We start from the raw sequence: 20,743 nt of genomic DNA on the forward strand, positions 1-20,743 counted from the left end.
AATATTAGAAAGATGGATTAGGAACTGAGGAGAGATTTTTTTTCTTAATTTCTTAAAAACCAAGTTTTAGAAAGATAAATAGAAAACTCTTGGAGATGGCTCACAACCAAACAACCTTATTTCTATTTTTATTATTTTATTATAATTTCAAACACTTTTCTCTATCTCTATCGTTCACCGGCAACGGCAGACGAAACGAACCCAGTCCGTGCGACATTTTTTTCGCGTCGTCGGCTGCCAGTCCGTGTGATCCCACGCCCGCCCGCTCCTCCCCGCGCAATCTCCACCCCAGTCCCAACTCCCACGAGCTCCAGAACCTTCCTTCTGATATCTCCTCCCCTCCGGTACCTAGAGATGGCCTGCTATCCCATCGCTCCACCATCGCCCGCTGGCCTCGCTCCTTTGAGGTCGCCCTCGCCGCCCGCCAGCCTCGCTCATTGCGCGCCGCCGTTCTACGCCCTCCCTCTTGCACCCGCGCCATCGCCATCGCCCTCGCCGTCGCACTCCGCAGCCGCCCTCGCCAAGACTCAATTGACCGAGTCAACCTCACCGTTCGCGCCTCCACAACAAGGAGACCTCGCAGACGCACGCGCCGAGACCGCGGCCCGCCGCTACACCGACGCGCCGGCTAGCCGTTCTGGTTCCTGTGCCGCCCGCACTTGGTCCGCGGTTGAGGAGTGCCGCCGGCCAGGCTCGCGCGGCAGGGCCTGGTGGGCGGAGCGGAGGCTTGGGGCGGCGGCGGCGGCAGCGGCGCTCGCTTACCCTTCCCTCACCGCACGAGAAGAAGAGGCCGCCCTCTGCTCCTGGTTGATCTCCACTCGACCCCAGGTAGGCCGCCGCCGGCGGTCGGGCGGCAGAATCCGCCAGACCGTACAACAGGCGCGTCTCCAGGTCTCAGCCTCGCTCCTGAACAATTTCCTTATCTTGGAAGCACGAAGATAACTGGCAGAAAGGAACAAAGATGTAATTTTATTCCCCCTTGAATCCTTTTGATCTTCTCATCCTGTTTGGTTTGAGTAGAGGTTTCTTTTAATCTTCTAATCTTTTTTGGTTTCAGTAGATGACTCCATTAAGCTGGAGTTGGTAACGAAGGTTCACAAATAACATTCAGGAGGTCTTCAAATCAACATTCAGGCCATCAAGGTATAATCTGTAAAATTGCCCTGGCATCTCCATTTTCTATGCAGCCAAAAAAATATCAAAGCCTTAAGTAGTCCCTGAAGATTTCAAAACCTTAAGGCCTTTGCTGCAGTAACCCTTTGCTTCTACAAACTGATTTCAATAGCATGGATACAAATGTGAGACATCAAGGTATAACCAGTAAACTAGCCCTGGCATTTCCATTTTCTATGCAGGCAAAAAAAATCAAGCCTTAAGTAGTCCCTGAAGATTTCAGAACCTTAGGTAATGCCTGAATGTGAGACACAAGACAATAGCAAGGATACAAATGTTCAAAACAATTATGCCTACCTTCTAAAGTATTCTGAAATATTGTCTTGCTTTTCCTCAAGAAGCGTCCAATCGAAAATAGATTTATTTCCACCAATTCTTTCAAATTTGAGTTAGCAGGTAGTTAGTGGATGATGGGCCATCTGGCAGCTGAAATTGACAGTGCCGAGGGAAGTTTGGATGAATTCCAAGAAACCGTGTTAATTTTTTTTTGAAACATCAGTATTGATATACTCTCTGTTTTTCCATTTGGTCAAAGTTGTTAACTGTGGTTTGTGGGCCGATTTGGAGGGGAAACATGAAACATAGGAGCAAGATCAATTGCGGCGCTTGAGAAAAAAAAAAACTTGTGCTTGAAATCTCTTGCATAGATTGCAACAGTCAATGAGATATCACCATTTTCACTTTCTCTTATCTGAGAAATATGACTAGCTTTTTTTTGCAATTATCCTATTCTCGTCCTCTTATTGAGAATGCATATGCTTGCCATTGTATATTATTTTCAAGCATCAGGTATGGAGTTATAGATGAAGTTGGATCCAGTCATACTGTAATTGGGTATGCAATTTGTGTGAACAAAGGATTCCAGGACTCTTTAACTGAATTCTTTCTGCTGTCACAGTTATGTACCTTTTCTCATCTCCTGGAGATTAGCTGCTTCCATAGTTGTATGATTTCCAGCTTAACTTCCGTTCAGTCACAAAGGAAATGAACATTTTGTAGAGTTTATTATGGAGTGGAATTTAACATATTGCAAAAGATTAGACCGAAGCCATGGTGATTGTTTTTTCCACTAACAAAAGGGTGTGAATAGCATGGTGAGTTAGAAGACTTAGATAAACGATTGATCCTAATCATGTGTCTGATGCAGATTTTGGCCTATTTGAGGCACCTAGGCACATATAAGAGTTTGTTAAATGTATTTATTCTCATAATACAGTGTGTCGATCATGAATTAATTTAAGGCTTACAGCGCAGGTGACTAATAAGTGCGCTTTCACCTATGGGAGCCAAGTCGAAACAACTGGAACATAGATGCATTCTATTTATTGGACAGTTTGCAAGTCTTAAAGTGTACTGGGAACAAACATTGTATATCTGTCAATGTCTGTAGGAAGCCGATGTGATTTGTATCTCATGGAATAGGTATATCCAGTAGAGAACTTTGTAATAATATTAATATTATGAGTACTATCCACTAGAGGGACGGGAACATTGATGAAGATGTTAGCCATAGAATCAAAGCAGGGTGGATGAAGTGGCGGCAAGCGTCTGGTGTCCTATGTGACAAAAGGGTACCACAGAAGCTAAAAGGCAAGTTTTATAGGACGACGATTAGACCTGCTATGTTGTATGGTGCAGAATGTTGGCCTACGAAAAGACGACATATTCAACAGCTAAGTGTCGCGGAAATGCGTATGTTGCGTTGGATTTGCGGTCATACAAGAAGGGATCGAGTTCGGAACGATGATATACGTGAGAGATTAGGGGTAGCGCCAATTAAAGAAAAGCTTGTCCAACACCGGTTGAGATGGTTTGAACATGTGCAACGGAGACCTCTAGATGCACTGGTGCGTAGTGGAATCCTAAGTCAGGATAGTAACGTGAAGAGAGGCAGAGGAAGACCGAAGTTGACTTAGGTAGAGGCAATAAAAGGAGACTTGAAATGATGGAATATACCCAAAGACTTAGCCTTAGATAGGAGTGCTTGGAAGACAGCTATTCACGTGCCTAAACCTTGACTGCTTCTGTTGGGTTTCAACTCTAGCCTACCCCAACTTGTTTGGAACTTAAAGGCTTTGTTGTTGTTGTTGTTGTTGATATTGTCAGGCTTGCCAGTTGCATCGTAGGATCAGGATGTGGTGGTGGCAGTTTCTCAGTTCATGATCTTAGATGAATTCAGGTATTTCCTGGATAAATCAATTTTTCGCTTGCTTATATGTATTGGATGGAAGCTTGCTTATGGCATTTTTCATCGATTTGTGTTTCGACAGCGGTGCCCCCACGAAGCAATTGGCTGCGCCACGACATATTCATTACTCGCTGACGACGCAAGCTATGCGACAATATTTCTTCCTCACTGGAGGAGCTACATCCCTGATCTGGTCAAAACCCATGCATTTCGTAAGAGTGCGAAAGCAAGAAGCTATTCTTTTACTGGTTAGTATAATTATCTGACCCTGACATTTGTATATTTGATCACCTGTTTGACTTTTTTTATCTCCTAAATATCTTCTAAAACAGTGTAGCGCCACTTATGAATGGTATCTAAAAACCTCTTGCAGTTTTCTTGGTAAAGATGCGATTATTCGTGCTCACAAATTATCGAGGTCCACCATCCACAAGCACAACCATTGGTCGGGCCTAGGCACACAGCAATCATCGGAATCAGAATCAGTTTTTTTCATGTTTCTTCGCAATTCTTTGCTTCTCTGGTGGAATGTTATAGTTAGTCTCTACAAAAAGAAGCAACAATGGTAGCAACTACCTAATTGGTAACTACAAAAGGTATTTCATTTAATAGTTAGTCTACTCAACAATTGTTCTTGGCAAGAAAATGGAATCAGTGCCAGTTGTCTATTCACTCGTTACCTGCTAAAAATTTGCATTACACTCCATTCCAAATTATAAGACGTTTTGCCTTATTTAGATACATAAATTTTGCTATACACTTGAATATACATTATGTCTAGATACATAATAAAAACAATGTACGTAGAAAAGTTAAAACGTCTTATAATTTAGAATGAAGTGAGTAACATGCAGGTGAAGGTAGAGGAGAAGCTGTTGGAAAACGGACAGTGATGCCTTCATCATTTATTGGAGGCCCACGTGACATGAGGCGTCGGTACATGGACGCCATGGCTTTGGTACGAAGGTTTGGTAAACCGGACATCTTCCTAACTCAATGTTTTCCTAAACGGTAAACGGTCTTTACACGGTCGCCCTTCGTTTAGCGTTTAGGCTATTTACACGGTGTTTAAATGAAGTTAAACGGTTTTGTACTTTAAAAAAATACATATAATTATATATGTGCATGTAAAAAATCAAGTATTCTAGCATTTATACATATTTATCCGAGTAAAAATTAATTATTTTGGTATGTATATATATTTATGCATGTGAAAAGAACAAAATATAGATATTTATGCATGTAACATATCAAGTGTACACATTTATAAATATAATAAACTCAAGTATACGAATTTATCCATACGAACTAGATTTACCTCGTGTTCGCCTAAACAGCCGTTTAAATAGCTGTTTAGCCCGTTTCATACTGTTTATCTCCGTTCCGTTTAGACCGTTTAGACCGTTTTTTCGTTTTTTGACCATTTAAACGGTCAACCGTTTAATTTCCGTTTACTCCCTAAACAAAACAGTTTACCACCGTTTATCATTTAGTGTCTGTTTAAACGTCCGTTTAACCCGTTTAGGCGAACTCTGTCCTAACTATGACATGTAACCCAAACTAGGATGAGATCAAGCGTGAACTCTACCCTGGCCAGACACCACAAGATCGTCTAGATCTCGTTGTTTGGGTCTTTAGAGCAAAACTAAAAGAGCTGAAGGATAGACTACTAAAAAGGGATATTCTTGGAAAGGTGCGGTCACATGTTTTTGTTGTGGAGTTCCAGAAGAGGGGTCTGCCGCATGTACATTTTTTGCTAATCATGGATACGAAGTACAAGATCACGTGTTCAAAGCAGTATGATCGCCTCATCTCAGCTGAGCTCCTGAACAAGAAGTACCCAGTCTTGTACAAGATGGTTACCAAACATATGATGCATGACCCTTGCGGAGTGCTTAATCGCAATTGTCCATGCACAAAGGGTCGTGATTCCTACAAGAACCGTTACCCTAAGCTATGATATCACAGTATAAGGCAAGGATTCATATCCAATTTACAGACGACGTGAAGATGGCCGAAAAGAAAAAGTTCGCAGACACGAGCTTGACAACAGATGGGTCATGCCTTACAACCCGTATATCCTCCGTCTATTCAACTGCCACATCAATGTTTACACATGTGGGAGCATCAAGGCAGTCAAGTATTTGTTTAAGTACATTTAAAAGGGTCATGATCGGGCGTTTGTGGCTATGAGAGAGGCTGACAAGGAGGATAGTGAAGGAAATGTTGATGAGATCAAGCAGTATAGAGATGCTAGATGGGTAACCCCCAGAAGCCTTGTGGAGGATATACGTGTTTGATTTGAGTGATAGGTACCCTTCTGTTTTATCCCTACAGCTACATCTTCCAGACATGCATATGGTGTCATTTCATCGGCGCCAGGGGATTCGACGAGTGCTTGATCGTCTAGATGCTAACAAGTCAATGCTTACAACGTACTTCGAGAAGAACAGGATAGATGAAATAGCTCGAGGTACATTGTATCGGGACTTTCCCGAGTTCTATACGTGGCAAGCACAGAGCAAAGTTTGAAAAATAGGGTACGTCGTGATACATTACGATAGATTGGAAGCATTGTGTCCGCCAATCCAGCCGAGGGGGAGTGTTACTATCTTAGGGTTCTCCTGAACCACGTGGCAAGTGCAACCTCCTTTGAGTGTCTAAGGACCGTAGATGGCAAAATCCTATCGACCTTCCGTGAAGCTGTAGAAAGAAGGGGCTTAATCGAAGAGGACAACACGCTGAACGAGAGTCTCATTGAGGCAACCGGGTGGATGATGTCATATGCGCTACAAAGGCTCTTTGCAACAATACTGGTATTTTGTGAGCCCAGTGATGTGTTTGGACTGTGGGAGAAACATAAGAAGGCAATGTCAGAGGACTACAGGTGCAATAATCAATCCACCTTCATGGTGGAGCAGATGGTCCTCATGGATATTCAAAAATTGCTACAATCAATGCAGAAGGATATAAAGATGTACCCACTTCCTGATATCGATGACACATATGATGCCTCTCGTGATATTCCTAGAGAGATTTTTGAGGAGGCTAGCATTGAGGCTAACGATGATGATGTGGCTCTATCAAACACCCTTAACGAGGAGCAACGGACTGCATACGATGAGATCATGTCATCAGTTGATACCGAGGACAAGGTTCTCTTCTTTATGGATGGTCCTAGCGGGGCCGAAAAGACTTATCTGTACATAACACTTCTCGTTGCTATACACAGTTAGAAAAAGATTGCTATGGCAACAACTACATCTGGTGTCGCAGCCTCAATAATGCCAAATGGTAGAACCGCCCACTCGCACTTCAAGATTCCCCTCACTATTGATAATGGGGCCTTTTGCACCTTCACGAAACAGAGTGGTATTGTTAAGCTGCTTCGAGCATCATCTCTTATTATTTGGGACGAGGCTAGCATGACAAAGAGGCAGTCTGTCGAGGTGCTGGACAACAGTCTCCATGATATAATGGACCGACCAGAGCTGTTGTTTGGTGGAAAGACCATGGTGTTCAGTGGAGATTTCAGACAGGTTCTTCCAGTTGTTCGGAGAGGGTCGAGGGCTCAGGTGGTCGGTGCCTCACTGCGTATGTCGTACCTTTGGGATTCCATGCGACACCTAAAATTGGTGCGCAATATGAGGGCAAAGAGCGACCCTTGGTTTGCAGAATACTTCTTGCGCATCGGTGGAGGATCTGAGAAGGCGATTGTTGATGATGAAATCCATTGTGGGGGGTACGACCCTGGATACCCACGGCAGACCACATGGGCTACGCCCCCAGGGGTGGCCTAGCCCACAAGACGAAGCCTTGCGGGGCACGACTCTGCTCGGCGTCTCCGGCAAGACATCGAAAAGATATCCTGAAGATACTATGAGATCTGTTAGGATACGTATGATATCAAGATTCCTGTAATCTATTATTACTTTCCGGTTATCTCTCAGATGTAACTGACTTGTAACCCTGCCCCCAGACTATATAACGCGAGCAGGGACCCCCTCCAAACACACGCAATATCATATGACAGCTAATACAAACCAACAGACCACAGGAGTAGGGTATTACATCATACTGATGGCCTGAACCTGTCTAACTCGTGTGTCTCTGTTGCCTTCTTTTTCTTGATCACACGCTTCTCTGCCGATCAATCTACCTTCGTGGGATACCCCTTGGAGGACTGCCGATGATATTCTATCGACATCTGTCTTCCTCATGATATATGCGTACCGCACACCAGAGAAGATAGTGACCTTGATACTTTAATTGACTGCATATTCCCTAACCTCCATGCGAATATGTCAAGCAAAGATTATATCACCTCTCGAGCGATCTTATCTACGCGGAACGACTAGGTTGATATGATTAACATGAAGATGATATGTCGTTTCCACGGGAAAGAGATGGTGTACCATAGTTTTGACGGTGCGGTGGATGATTCGCACAACCACTACCCTGAGGAATTCCTTAACACTTTAACACCCAATAGTCTACCTCCACATGTGTTGAAGTTGAAGATTGGTTGTCCGGTCATATTGCTTAGTAACATTGACCCTGCGAACGGACTTTGTAAAGGTACCAGGCTTATCATATGGGGGTTTCAAAAGAATATCATAGACGTGGAAATTGTGTTGGGACAGCACGCTGGAAAGCGGGTTTTTCTGCCTCGTATACCCTTATGCCCGTCAGACGATGAGATGTTCCCTTTCCAATTTAAGCGAAAGCAGTTCCCTATACGGCTCAGCTTCGCGATGACCGTTAACAAGTCATAGAGGCAAACTATCCCTAACGTCAGGGTATATTTGCCGGAACTAGTGTTCTCGTACGACCAATTTTATGTGGCACTATCAAGAGCTACGGCAAGATCGAACATTAGGATCCTAGCCGTGCCGGCTGCTGAGAAGGACGTGAACAAGGGGAAAGAGAAAGGGAATGGAAAGAAGAAAGCGGCAAATGATATATTCACAAAGAATATCATATATAAAGAGGTTCTAACTCCATAAAAAGGTAATGCATCACATGCCGATACATATTTTTTTAGGATATCAATGGTACTTTAACTTTAAAAATTAACAAACAACTTATATACAGGATACTTCTAACTATAGCTTCAGCCATCTGCATGCTTTAGCTATAAGAAGTCAGACACCGCATCTTGGACTTGAAAAATCTTCTAGATCATCATTGATTGGTAACCAACTGCAACTTGGTATTTGTGCAAAGCACGTTCTCTTAGTCGAACTATTGAGAGATTAGATTCTTAATTGTAGAATAGATTGTAAAACATGTATTGTGAAATACAAACTTGTTATGATTATCTTTCCGTAGCACTTGATTCCTAAAGAAGTGCAAGCTTATCTTTCACGTATCGTAGGCATGAAGTGATGCGACAATTGATGTTGATGTTTCAGTTTTGCATTCAAATTTAGAGTTATATTTTAACTATCTATCTTTCATGAAGACTTATGTAAAATTGATTGGAACATTATGATTGCGGTATCTATTTTAGATAATAGTATAACACACACTCATATATATGTAATCGTGGTATTATGTGTTCTCGTTGCAATGCACAGGCATTTACCTAGTAAGTTTACTAAGTTTCTACAAAAAGATATCTATATTTATAATACCAAATAACTATTATCCATAACATGAAATATAATTTTATAGTACATCTAAATGGTTTTATAATTTTATAGTACTTCCACCATAGTTATTTTTGAAACAAACACGTAGAGTCTATTAAATCATTCACAAGAGGTTCAACCAAGTAGCAAATTGTCGGGTATCGATATTAGGGATACCCAAATCAAGGAAGTTAGCACCCACACTGACTTCCCGGATGGAGCAAGACGTATTAAAAGGTCTCGTTTGACCCCAAAGTCGTGGGCTTCGTCTCGCCCGACCTCGAGGCCACGGGCTCTGTCTCGCTTGACCCCTTGGTTGTGGGCTCCGTCTCATCCGACACCAAGGCCACGGGTCCGTATCGCTCGACCTTGAGGCCGTGAGCACCCTCTCGCCCGATCCCTTGGGTGTGGGCTCCGTCTCGCCCATCCCCAAGGCCACGGGCTCCGTCTCGTCCGACCCCAAGGTCGCGGTTTCTGTCTTGCCCAAGGTCGTAGGCTCCATCTCGTCTGACCCCTTGGGTACAGGCTTCGTCTCGCCCGACCCTAAGGATGCAGTTTCCATCTTGCCCAAGGCCGTGGGCTCTGTCTCGCCTGACTCCTTGGGTGCGGGCTCCGTCTCGCCCGACCCCAAGGACATGGTTTCCATCTCGTTCGATGGGAACCCATACCGCCACCAACCACTCTAGGTCTAAGCGTATGGGCCTGGGTCAAAACTCTAACACTAGGGAAGAGACTAGTATGCCTCGATGTAACCCGTGACCATGATGGGCCATACCTGGGTATTCACATCAAGAACAGTGTCAGGTGTGCCAGTGCTGTTCTACCTAATCCTCGTACGGACGCTGACAGGCGCATCAGTTCACCACGACGTCCGCCGGGACAAAGTGGAACACCATGGTCGGTAGATGACGTCTACGCATGGCGCCAGTGACGAACAGGGCTGCGACGTGGAGCTATCCCTATTGACATCTACAGGATCGGCAGGACCCACATGAAGGAGAAGAAGGACCCAGTGACCCAAGAAGCCTTTTGCCCTCCCTCTCTCTCATTCTTCTCCTCTTCCTCCGCTGTAACCCGCACTTTTCCTTCACCTATAAAAGGGGAAGCAGGGCGCCCCATGAAAGAGGATGGAGATCCGCAAGAAATTGGAACACAAGAGCATGACATGAGCACACGGCTGAGCGCCAAGCGAGCTCTCAACACCCGTTCACTCCTTCCATCAGAAACTTGGTATCCTCTCCCTCTCTTGCATGTTTATACCCCTAATACAAACCAAGTGCCAGTAACACGAGCAGCAGCGAATTGGACATAGGGACGTTCCACCCGAACCAGTATAAACCCTTGTGTCCTTCGAGCACATCATCCGAGTTAGACGCGCAAAATACAAATTTACTCATTAGCGGTTCGAAAATAGCGACAGTTGGCGCGCCAGGTAGGGACTTTTTGCATGTCTCGACGTCCACATCAGGCCTCGGATGGCTAGTCACGTGCGCTTTGGGAACCTAGACTTTGTCATTATGATGGATGGAGAGTTGGCGCAACTTCCCACCGCCGTCCAACCTCTCCACTCTGCCGGCCTCGACGCGATCGCCAAGGCGCTTGAGGAGCTACAGCTACACGCACCAAAGGCCCACGCCCTAGGAGCGATCAGCTTCTCGGCTTCGATTATGGGAGGCTAGAGTGCCAGCTCGGCGCCTTCCTAGAACCCCGACCGTCCCGGGAGGACCTGTGCTGCCTCACCTTCTCGTTCGCCAATGTCATGACGTAGCTTGCTAGAGGAGAGCTGCTCTCCTGGAAAACCTCATCAGGAGTGCCCTGACAGCGTTCCCGTTCGGTCTACGCAACGCCGCAGAGACCGTTGGCCACCTTGTGGTGCAACGCACGTCCCCATCCCCTACGAATGATGAGTTCGTGGGGATGACCGAATATGTTGTGGAATCTTTTCACGACCTTCTCGCGAGAGAATCGGAGTCGCCCTCCGACTCTGACTCTAGCAGGGGGAGTTATCACCCCTCGCATGAATGTTTTATGGCAGGTACCCCCGAGGGATACATCGAACGTGTCCACGAGGGAGAGTCTACCCCAAAATACAACCTCGACGACGAGGTCGAGGGGGATGCAGAGGCCCCACCTCACTTGCGGGTCGAGCAGCTGAGGGCCCAGCACCAAGAGCTCGAAGAAGCATGACTCTAGCTCAAGCAGGAACGCGCGGAGCTCGAGCAAGAGATCGAGCGCCACAGAGACGGTGGGCATGCGCGCGCCGTGGCTCGTGACGTGAACCAGAGGATCATCGAGGATGACGAAGCCCTCTCTGATAAGGACACGAGCTCCATGCATACGACCATGCTTGGAGATAGAGGACGAGGAGATCAGTGAGGGTGTCCTAACCGAGAAGGAGGCCCGGAGCTCATCCGGTTCGAGTCACCAAGGTGGAGGCCCAAATCAAGTTCGAGCCCATCTCAGGTTTTAGGACCAGTCTGTCATAAAACTGGTCACACAGGCACGTTCGGGCTCCGTTTTTTACAATCCACATATGGATGGAAAGCTAATTAGATAAAGAAGCCAATGTAAGTGGTCTCACATCAAAAGCCCTTCGGAATCAACTGGAATCATTGAAACAAATCAGCATCCAGAATCTGCCAGGGTGTTACGACACCGTCTTTTGATCCGTTGGACCATGTATCGTGTTTAGGCCCATTAGGGAGCACATCCAGGAGGTGACGTCTGGGGATCTGAATTTTTGGTCATAAGCTTTTTGTCAATTTTGAGCACGTCTTCTGAATTTTCCATAGGCCACGCCATTCACTTGTTTAAGCTCATATTTTCTGTGGTTACTTCTTTTGAGCTCCTAAGTGAAGAAAAAATATCAAAAAAAGAAAAAGAAAAAGTCAAAGAATCCTAAAAAAACAACGACAACCCAAAAATAGAGAAAAAAGAGAGGGGCAAAAGTAGAACAATATCTAGAGGAGCACATAGAGAGCGCCATTTGAGCTGTGTTTGCATGTGCTGATTTTTGCCTTGTTCCTAATCATGTTTCTACTACTCACACCACTTGATACATCTGGTACTTGGAACGTGAATATGCCAGCAACTAAGACAAGTACTCGGGATACTTATTCAGCTTTGTTATTTAGTTGTGAATATTGTTATTCCTTGCTACTATATTGTGCCTGTTCAAGCTTCACTTTATTCTAACCAAGTACATGTTCGCCTTGCAACTGTTACACTTAAGCTACAATGGTACCAAAACCACCGACCGATTGCATGGTCTGTTGCTTTGGTAAGAACACTTGTAAGACCGTAGTAATACGCTTGAGAGTGTGTGACTTTACTTCTTGACCACATCCTATAATAGCTGATAGGAAAATACATACTTGTGTGTTTTCTTGTTTGATGCTAATAATGACAGGTTACAACACGTACCGATATGAGACATCAATGATGCATGAGCCACACACTATTGCTGCTACACCTCCTCCCGTAGGTCAATCTATTCTTTCTTCCCCGTCTACTTATGATGGTATTAGTGCTAATGAGTACATTGAGTGGGAAACTAAAATATATAATATTTTTTGCACAAAGTTATATGTGCGAACGGAGGAAAATTAAAAATGCAACTAGTGTTTTGAGACAATCTGCATCAACTTGGTGGGAGTCTTTAGGTTTTTCAAATAAACCTCATACATGGAATGATATAAAAGCTCTTATGAGAGAATTTTGTTAATCCATCTCTTATAATTAATTCAAATGATGAGGTGCATTAACTAGATAAATCTCTTGTTATTCCTCCTGCTATGCCTAACCTTTTGCAGGACAATGTATAAAAGAGCGAGGATGACATGACAGAAAATGAGATGGTTACAGCCTCATGTGAAAATTCAGAACCATCAACTCTTGCTAAACATGAGAGCAAAGGTAATGCCCATGATGCTAAATTCATAAAAGGTGAGCGTTCTCTTGATGTGCTGAATTCTTCCATGAATCATGCTATAATAGAGCAAATATTAGTGGAACCTTCCCTTGATTTACCTTTGTCACAAGATGCTTTGCTTCATGTTCCTTGTGACAAAGATGACTTGCATGATGAAATTTATGTTATACCCATGCAACCATTAATGAATGATCATGCTATATGTGTGTTGGAATCGAACATTTGTGCTAAAAATAAACATGTTATTCATAATGCTACTGATGTTGATGAGCTAAAACTTTTATCTTCTTTAAATACTTTGGGTTACATTGAATTTGATGTTAGTTATTTGGAGGAGAAACTTAATGCATATGCTGATTTTTTATGGTTGTCTAGACATACATATCATGTTTTTGGCAAATATAACAAAAAATGACAATATATGATGGAACGAGTATATATTTGTACAAATCTGAATTCTTATTTTATTGTGCAAAGTAATGATCAATTAGAGGACAGTAAAATCAACGTTGTTGTTATGCCATATTCCTCTAGTTTTGCTTTTCGAACACAAGTAGAATCCAAAGAAAGGGAGCCTAGATTTCTTGTTGGTACTAATCTTTTACATGATAGTATTGGCAAAGATCGTGTGTATTTCAATCGAGCAGACTACATGTCTGTAGGACAAGACATGCTACAAACCTAGACATGTGGTCATATTCTTTCTCACAACAATGTTCATTCCCATTATTTTGGAAACCTCGTTTGTCCTCATATTCTGCAGGATCGACTTCAAGCAAAATCGACGCCGAGGATGACTTTTCATCAAGAAAGGGAGGATGATAAGGACACGAGCTCTATGCATACGACCATGCTTGGAGATAGAGGATGAGTAGATCAGTGAGGGTGTCCTAAACGAGAAGGAGGCTCGAAGCTCATCCGGTTCGAGTCACCAAGGTGGAGGCCCAAATCAAGTTTGAGCCCATCTCGGGTTCCAGGGCCAGTCTGTCATAAAACTGGTCACACGGGTGTGTCCAGGCTCTGTTTTTGATGATCCACATATGGATGGAAAGCTAATTAGATAAAGAAGCCAATGCAAGTGGTCTCACATCAAAATCCCTTCGAAATCAACAGGAATCATCGAAACAAGTCAGCGTCCAGAATCTGCCAGGATGCTGCGACACCGTCTTTTGGTCCGTTGGACCGTGTATCGTGTTTGGGCCCATTAGAGGGCGCATCCAGAGGGGTGACGTCCGGGGCTCTATAATTAGCAGTCGTCGCTCTCCTTAGGGTTTGGGTTTTATTTAGTTCTTGATTTCCTCGTGAAACAGACTTCGTTTTGCTGCAACTGTGCCGCCAAGGCCGCTTGCTGTAAACTAAGGCCCCAGTTCTTGATCTTGTTCGCCTATGGCGATTAGTCCGTTCGAATAAAGACTTAAACTCCTTGTTATCATAAGCCTCATATTTATTTTTGCAATTTCAGATTGCGTTCATCTCGTTCTTGCTTGTGTTCTCGATTCGCTTACAGGAAAGCCTTCTCGGCGAGGTCAATCGTGTTCGCGTGGTTGATAACCAACGGAGCAGTGGTATAATCGTTGTGGGGGTCCGAATCAGTCTTGGTTCGAAGCCTAGATCATGAACATCGACTCTCCACCAATCGACGCGATTGTACTTATCAGAAGATCGGGCTGTGTCTACATCACTCCCACACTTCACATGAGCAAGCCAAAACATTGCTGCCGCGGTGGCCTTGCTCTAGGAGCTTCCGGAGCCCACGATGCTAGAGGATCGTCGGGCTCATCATGAGATTTGCATGCTACTCAAGCGTGCAGCGACGCAGCAGGCCGAGAGCTTGCTGTCCCAACGACATGAGCTCGACACTAGCCAGCAAATGCTCTCAGAGTGACCCGACAGGGATGTGTTCCACCAGGCACAGCAAGGCGGTAGGCAGCGCACCGCGGTCTCGGTGCATGAGCATCTTGGCCTCCACCATGATGCGCGCGACACCCTTGACGCCCATAGGCGTGCCTACGGTGATGAGGGGGAGGAGGCTAGAAGTGGCTACCACCCTCATCGTGGCGGACGCTATGACAGCGGCAAGGACCGAAGCCCGAGCCCTGACTTTAGGGTCAGCCTGGGCATTCGATTAACCAATACTGATCGGTTCGGTTCTTCAGTTTTATAGTAAATTTGTTTACCCAGAAACTACGAACCGATTGGTTCTTTTGAAAAGTGAGAACCGAGCAATTCGGTTTTGGTTCTTTTCGGTTCGGTTTTGGTTATCAGCAAACTAACCGATTCTAAATTGAACATCTAGAAAATACATAGATTGATGACCAAATTCAACAAAAAAATAGAAGATGTAGATCCATTCGCCTCTGTCGTGCACACAGGTGTCGGTCGCCGGGGGGAGAAGGAAGCAGCGGGCACGCGCCGTCGCGTCGGTCGCTGAGGTAGGGAAGGAGGCAGGGCTGGCCCGCTGTGCCGACTATCGAGGTGGGGAAGAAGGAGCGCCGTGGGTCGGGCCAAGGAGCAGGAGCGCCGCCCCGTAGTTTGCCTTGCCCTGCTTCCTGCGGCGTGGGGTAGGGAAGCAAGGGCCATGCGTCGGTCGCCGGGGGGAGAAGGAAGCAGCGGCCAGCGGGCACACGCTACCGCATCAGTCGCCGGGGTAGGGAAGGAGGTCGGACCAGCCCACTGCGTCAGCTTTCAGGGTAGGGAAGGAGGAGGAGCACCGCGGGTCGGGCCAAGGAGCAGGAGCGCCGCCGCACAGTTCGCCTCGCCCTGCTTGCTGTGGCACAGGGTGGGGAAGCAGGGGCCATGCGCCGGTCGCTGGGGGAGAAGGAAGTAGCGGACCAGAGGGCAGGGGCCACGCGCTGTGGGGTAGCGAGGAGCCAAGGAGGGGAGTGGGGAGCGGTAGCGGTGGGATTGGGAGTGGGGACTGGAGAGTGACTGAGGACTTGAGGAGAGTGAGTGAGTGACTGCTGAGGACTTAGGGTTTACCTTGGGCTGGGCTGTATTCTATGGGCCACGGCCATCAACGAGCGCAGAGGCAGAACTCAGCTTCAATTCGGTTATTTTAGGTCATTTCGGTTAACCGAGTCCTGGAACCAAATTAACCGTAATAATTTTGGTTCTTGGGAATCTAGAACCGAACCTAGAACCGAATATTTCGGTTTCGGTTAGTTCGGTTTTGGTTTCGATTAGTTCGGTTCGGTTCTCGTTTCTCGATTTTTTGTGCCCAGATTGACTTTAGGGGACCTCAGGCTTTTGGCCGACACATCCTCAACGCCGTATTCCCAACGCGGTATCGACTTTAGACCAACATCCTAAAATACTCTGGGGAAAGAAACCCCGAACTGTGGCTTGAGAATTATTAGCTTGCTTGCCAAGCCAGTGGAGCGCATAGTGACGATTTCATTATCTGCTACCTTCCATTGTTCTTGGCCGATTCGGCGTGAACATGGTTGGAACACCTTTCACCCAACCGAATCCAAAGTTGGGTAGACCTAAAAGAGATCTTTGTGGAAAACTTCTAGGGCACATACACGCGTCCTGGGAACCCATGGGTTCTCAAAAACCGCCGACAGAATTCTGAGAAAACTCTTCGTGGGTACATCCGGTGCTTCTCCCGGCAGTGCATCGAGCTGCCCAACGTCGCTGACGCCGACGTCATAGGAGCTTTCCTATCCAGGACCATCTGTGAGTCCCTGGTTCACGAGCTAGGACATAAGGGCCCACGAAGCACCAAGGAGCTCCTCTCGACATCGCCACCAGCCACGCCTCGAGCGAGGAGGCAGTCAGGGTGATTTTCGACTGCCCTAAGGGCAAGGCAAAGCGAGACGAGGATACCGGCGAAGGCGCCTCCAACTGCCCAACAAGAAGAACAAGTAGCGGCGCGAGGGGTCGCTCGTGGCCACTATCGACCGCAAGGGGGGTCAGAAGCCCGTCGAGGGTAGCCCAGATCATTTCTAGAAGCTATACAAAGGGCCATGCCTGAACCATGCTTTCCTCGTCAAGCACCTATACAAGGACTGCGTCCTCATGAAGTGGTTCTTGTCCGGAGGCTCCAACAAGGGGGAGCATAGGAAGGAGCCCAAGTCGGCCACAGACGAAGTCGAGGGGAAGGATGGCAGATTTCTAGCGCTGGATGGCTGCCTCATGATCTTTGGAGGGTTGACGGACTACAATTCCAGGCGCCGCCAGAAGCTTGTGTGCCATGCGGTCTATACAATTGAGCCGACCGCGCCTTCCTTCCTCCGATGGTCGGAGTCCGCCATAATCTTTGATCGGACCGACCACCTAGAAAAGCGTCCTACAGCCAGCAAGATACCCACTTGTAGTCAACCCAATCATCGGCACGAAGCGGCTCACCAAGGTGCTGATGGATGGAGGCAGCGGCCTCAACATCATGTACGTTGAAACGCTCGACGCCATGGGCATCGATCGATCGTGCATCCGACTGACCGGGATGCCTTTCCATGGCATCGTACCTGGAAAGCAGGACGTGCCACTTGGGCAGATCGATCTGCCCGTCACCTTCGGGGATCCAACCACTTATAGGACAGAGACCCTTATCTTCGAGGTGGTCGAGTTCCATGGGACCTACCACGCCATCCTAAGACGTCCATGCTACGCGAAGTTCATGGCCATCCCCAACTACACCTATCTGAAGTTGAAGATGTCGGGTCCATGTGGGGTCATCACCATCAGCACCTCCTTCCAACGAGCCTACAGGCGAAGCCACACCGAGATCCTACAGCGCTGCAACCCCATCGAACAAGGGAAGCGGTTGCTGAGTGATATCCACGGTAGGGTCTATGGGCACCATGCCGCACCTAGGACCCTGGTCGGAAACACATTCTGACAAGGCTTCTACTGGATAACCGCAGTAGCCGACCCTGAAGAGATTGTGCGCACCTATAAAGGGTGTTCATACTACGCTCGACAGACCCACCTGCTGGCCCAAGCACTCCAAACGATCCCCATCACGTGGCCATTCATGGTCTGGGGGCTTGATCTAGTCAGACCTCTCAAGAGGGCGCCCGGAGGCTATACGCACTTGCTTGTCGCCGTAGATAAGTTTACAACATGGATAGACGCTCGACCGATCTCCACGATCAAGTCTGAGCAAGCCGTGCTGTTCTTCCTTGACATAGTACATCACTTTGGAGTCCCAAACTCCATTATCATGGACAATGGCACGCAGTTCACCGGGAAGAAGTTCCTCCGATTCTGCGATGAATACCACATCCGCGTCAATTGGGCCACCATGGTGCACCCCACACGAACGAGTAGGTCGAGCACGCAAACAACATGGTCCTACAAGGCCTTAAGCCTAGGATCTTCAACCGGTTGAACAAGTTTGGCGGACGATGGGTCGCAGAGCTTCCCGCGGTGCTCTGAAGCCTAAGGACGACCCCTAGCCGGGCCATCGGCTACTCACCATTCTTTATGGTCTACGGTTCTGAGGCTATCCTCCTGATCGACCTCAACTATGGAGCGCCAAGGGTTAGGGCGTATGATAAACAGGGAGCCAAGGCATCCCTCGAGGATGTCATGGACCAGCTAGATGAAGCGCGTGACGTTGCCCTCCTCCGCTCGGCAAAGTACCAGCAAGCGTTGCACCGGTACCACAGTTGTCGAGTGCGAGGTCGGGCCTTCAACGTCGGGGACCTGGTGCTCCGCCTTGTCCAGAGCAACAAGAACTGCCACAAGCTCTCTCCACCGTGGGAGGGACCATACGTCGTCGTGGAGGTGCTCTGACCAGGCACCTATAAGCTTAGGGCCATCGATGGTAAAGTCTTCATCAACGTCTAGAACATTGAACAGCTACGTCGCTTTTACCCTTAAATCTACGCAAGCTTTCTCTTATCGGTTTCACTATCGACTCCTCGATCTTTAGTGACACCCGACCCTAGCAACAGTAAGGGGCTTAAGACCATCGACGATGAAGTCCTCATCAACGCCTGGAACATCGAACAACTATGTCGCTTTTACCCTTAATTTACGCACACTTTCTATTATCAGTTTCGCTATCTACTCCTCGATCTTTAGTGACACCCAACCCCAGCAACGGCAGGGGATTGGGTCTCACTCGGGGGCTAACAAGAGCATATCTATCCGGTAGACTTTCTCTATGTCCGACCTTTTCTCACGTTAAGAACTAGAAGCGAGGGTTGCGGAAACAAACACTAAGTAAAATTGGTCGGACCGCAAGAAACCTACACCCCAGCGGCTATGGCATTTTTGCTCACCAGCGTGATAAGAGTTTTTTGCCCGCACCCGGGCTTTTTAGCCTTAACTACGGAAAGAGTCAAAACGCATTAAAGAGTATATCTACTCGACAAACATTCTCTGTGCCCGACCCTTTCTCATGTTAAGACCTAGAAGCGAGGGTTGCGGAAACAAATGCTAAGTAAAACTAGTCAGACCGCAAGAAATCTACGCCCCAGAGGCTACGGCATTTTTGCTCACCAGCGTGATCAGAGTTTTTTGCCCGCACCCGGAGCTTTTTAGCCTTAACTACGGAAAGAGTTGGAACGCATTAACCTTTTTATACAAAAAGGGGAGAAGAGCTAAAAATGTGTTTGGCCATAATGAAATTTAAGAGCTTGTCCACTTATTACAAGTTCGCCACCTAGCTTATCTAGCTAACTAATTTCTTGGGAGGATGATCTCATCCTCTATCTCCGTAGGTAAGTCCTGTGCCAGAGGGGCCACCTCCTTCTCGATGTCGTCTAGCTCAACGTGAGAAACATCACAGGTAAGGTGGGATACGAAGCTAAAAACGCTCCTATGGCCCATTCAGACTTAGGAGTTTAAAGGTTGTAACATCCTCGGTGTTACACTGTACAATCTTTTGCTAAAACACTGCATGTGCATCATGTTTACGTGATATTGTATGAATTATAGAGTGTAAATAAATTATTGTCACTCGAAACGTTCATCGGAAACCAGAAACAAATGTTATATTTCATGTCACGCTGTGTCACTTAGGGTTCTAGATGATTTTTTATTGAACGAAAATGCTATAGAACGCATACATAGCACTTTAATAAAGTTTATAGTACAAACTTCGTAGGTGGCGATGAAATACTTGCGATCGAGAACGTGAGTCACTAGCTAGCATAGTTGGTAGCGTGGAAATCAAAGTTCACGTGAATCCGAATAAAAACTGAGTCAATTTTCGTAAGTCGAAAAATGGTTCGACGAAGCTAAGTTTGGGAATTTTTATAGGAGAATCGGTTTAAATAGTAGCATGGTTTTAGGGTTCGTCTTAGTAGCTTGGCATCCCATCTCGAGCGTTAAATAGTGGGTTTAGCAATTGGATCATCGGGTTGGATTTTCAAGCAGCTTTAAAAAGCGTGCAAGTCACATTTTTGAACGGTGCCAGCGCCTGGCGCGGTCACCCTACCCAGCTCTTGGCATTACCGTGTCGGTAGCCGACGTGCATGCGCCTGCACGCCCGCGCGTGTGGCTCCACGCTGCTGGCTACGGCCTCCTGCTACCGCGGTCTGGCACACGACGCGCGTGCTGGGGTCCAGCGAGCCTGGCTGCTCTACCCGTCATCACGTCCTCCTGAGCTTTCTACTCACCATCGCCGTCGCCATCGCGTCGAACTGCATCCACGGTCGTGCTGTGCTCCGACCGTCGCTGTCGCGCGGTCACTGCTGTCGTTGAGCCTTTGCGGCTGTAAGCGGTGGGCCTGCCCACCTGCCCTCGCCATCACGTCCGCGCGCTGCGTCGCCACGCTACTGCGTCCCTGAACTGCGTCAGCCTCTACGGCGTGTTGTGTCGTGCCATCGTCGTCTTGCGGGTCGTGGCATTGCGGTTGCACGT

At 46.9% G+C, this 20,743-nt stretch overlaps 1 long non-coding RNA gene across 8 annotated transcripts; it reads left to right on the top strand.

The window, feature by feature from the left end:
* The first annotated feature begins 279 nt into the window (after positions 1 to 279).
* On the top strand, positions 280 to 4,837 carry LOC136458931 (uncharacterized). 8 transcript variants are annotated; one of them, XR_010760095.1, is made up of 7 exons: positions 280 to 963; positions 1,058 to 1,143; positions 2,428 to 2,595; positions 3,280 to 3,352; positions 3,444 to 3,609; positions 3,735 to 3,957; positions 4,216 to 4,836. It is a non-coding gene; the product is annotated as an uncharacterized lncRNA (long non-coding RNA). The 8 variants fall into 8 exon arrangements; XR_010760090.1 differs by having other exon boundaries at positions 4,082 to 4,835; XR_010760092.1 differs by having other exon boundaries at positions 2,423 to 2,595; positions 3,735 to 4,837.
* Positions 4,838 to 20,743: the final 15,906 nt, after the last annotated feature.

Source organism: Miscanthus floridulus, chromosome 6 (genome assembly GCF_019320115.1).
Source record: "Miscanthus floridulus cultivar M001 chromosome 6, ASM1932011v1, whole genome shotgun sequence".
Lineage (NCBI taxonomy): Eukaryota > Viridiplantae > Streptophyta > Magnoliopsida > Poales > Poaceae > Miscanthus > Miscanthus floridulus.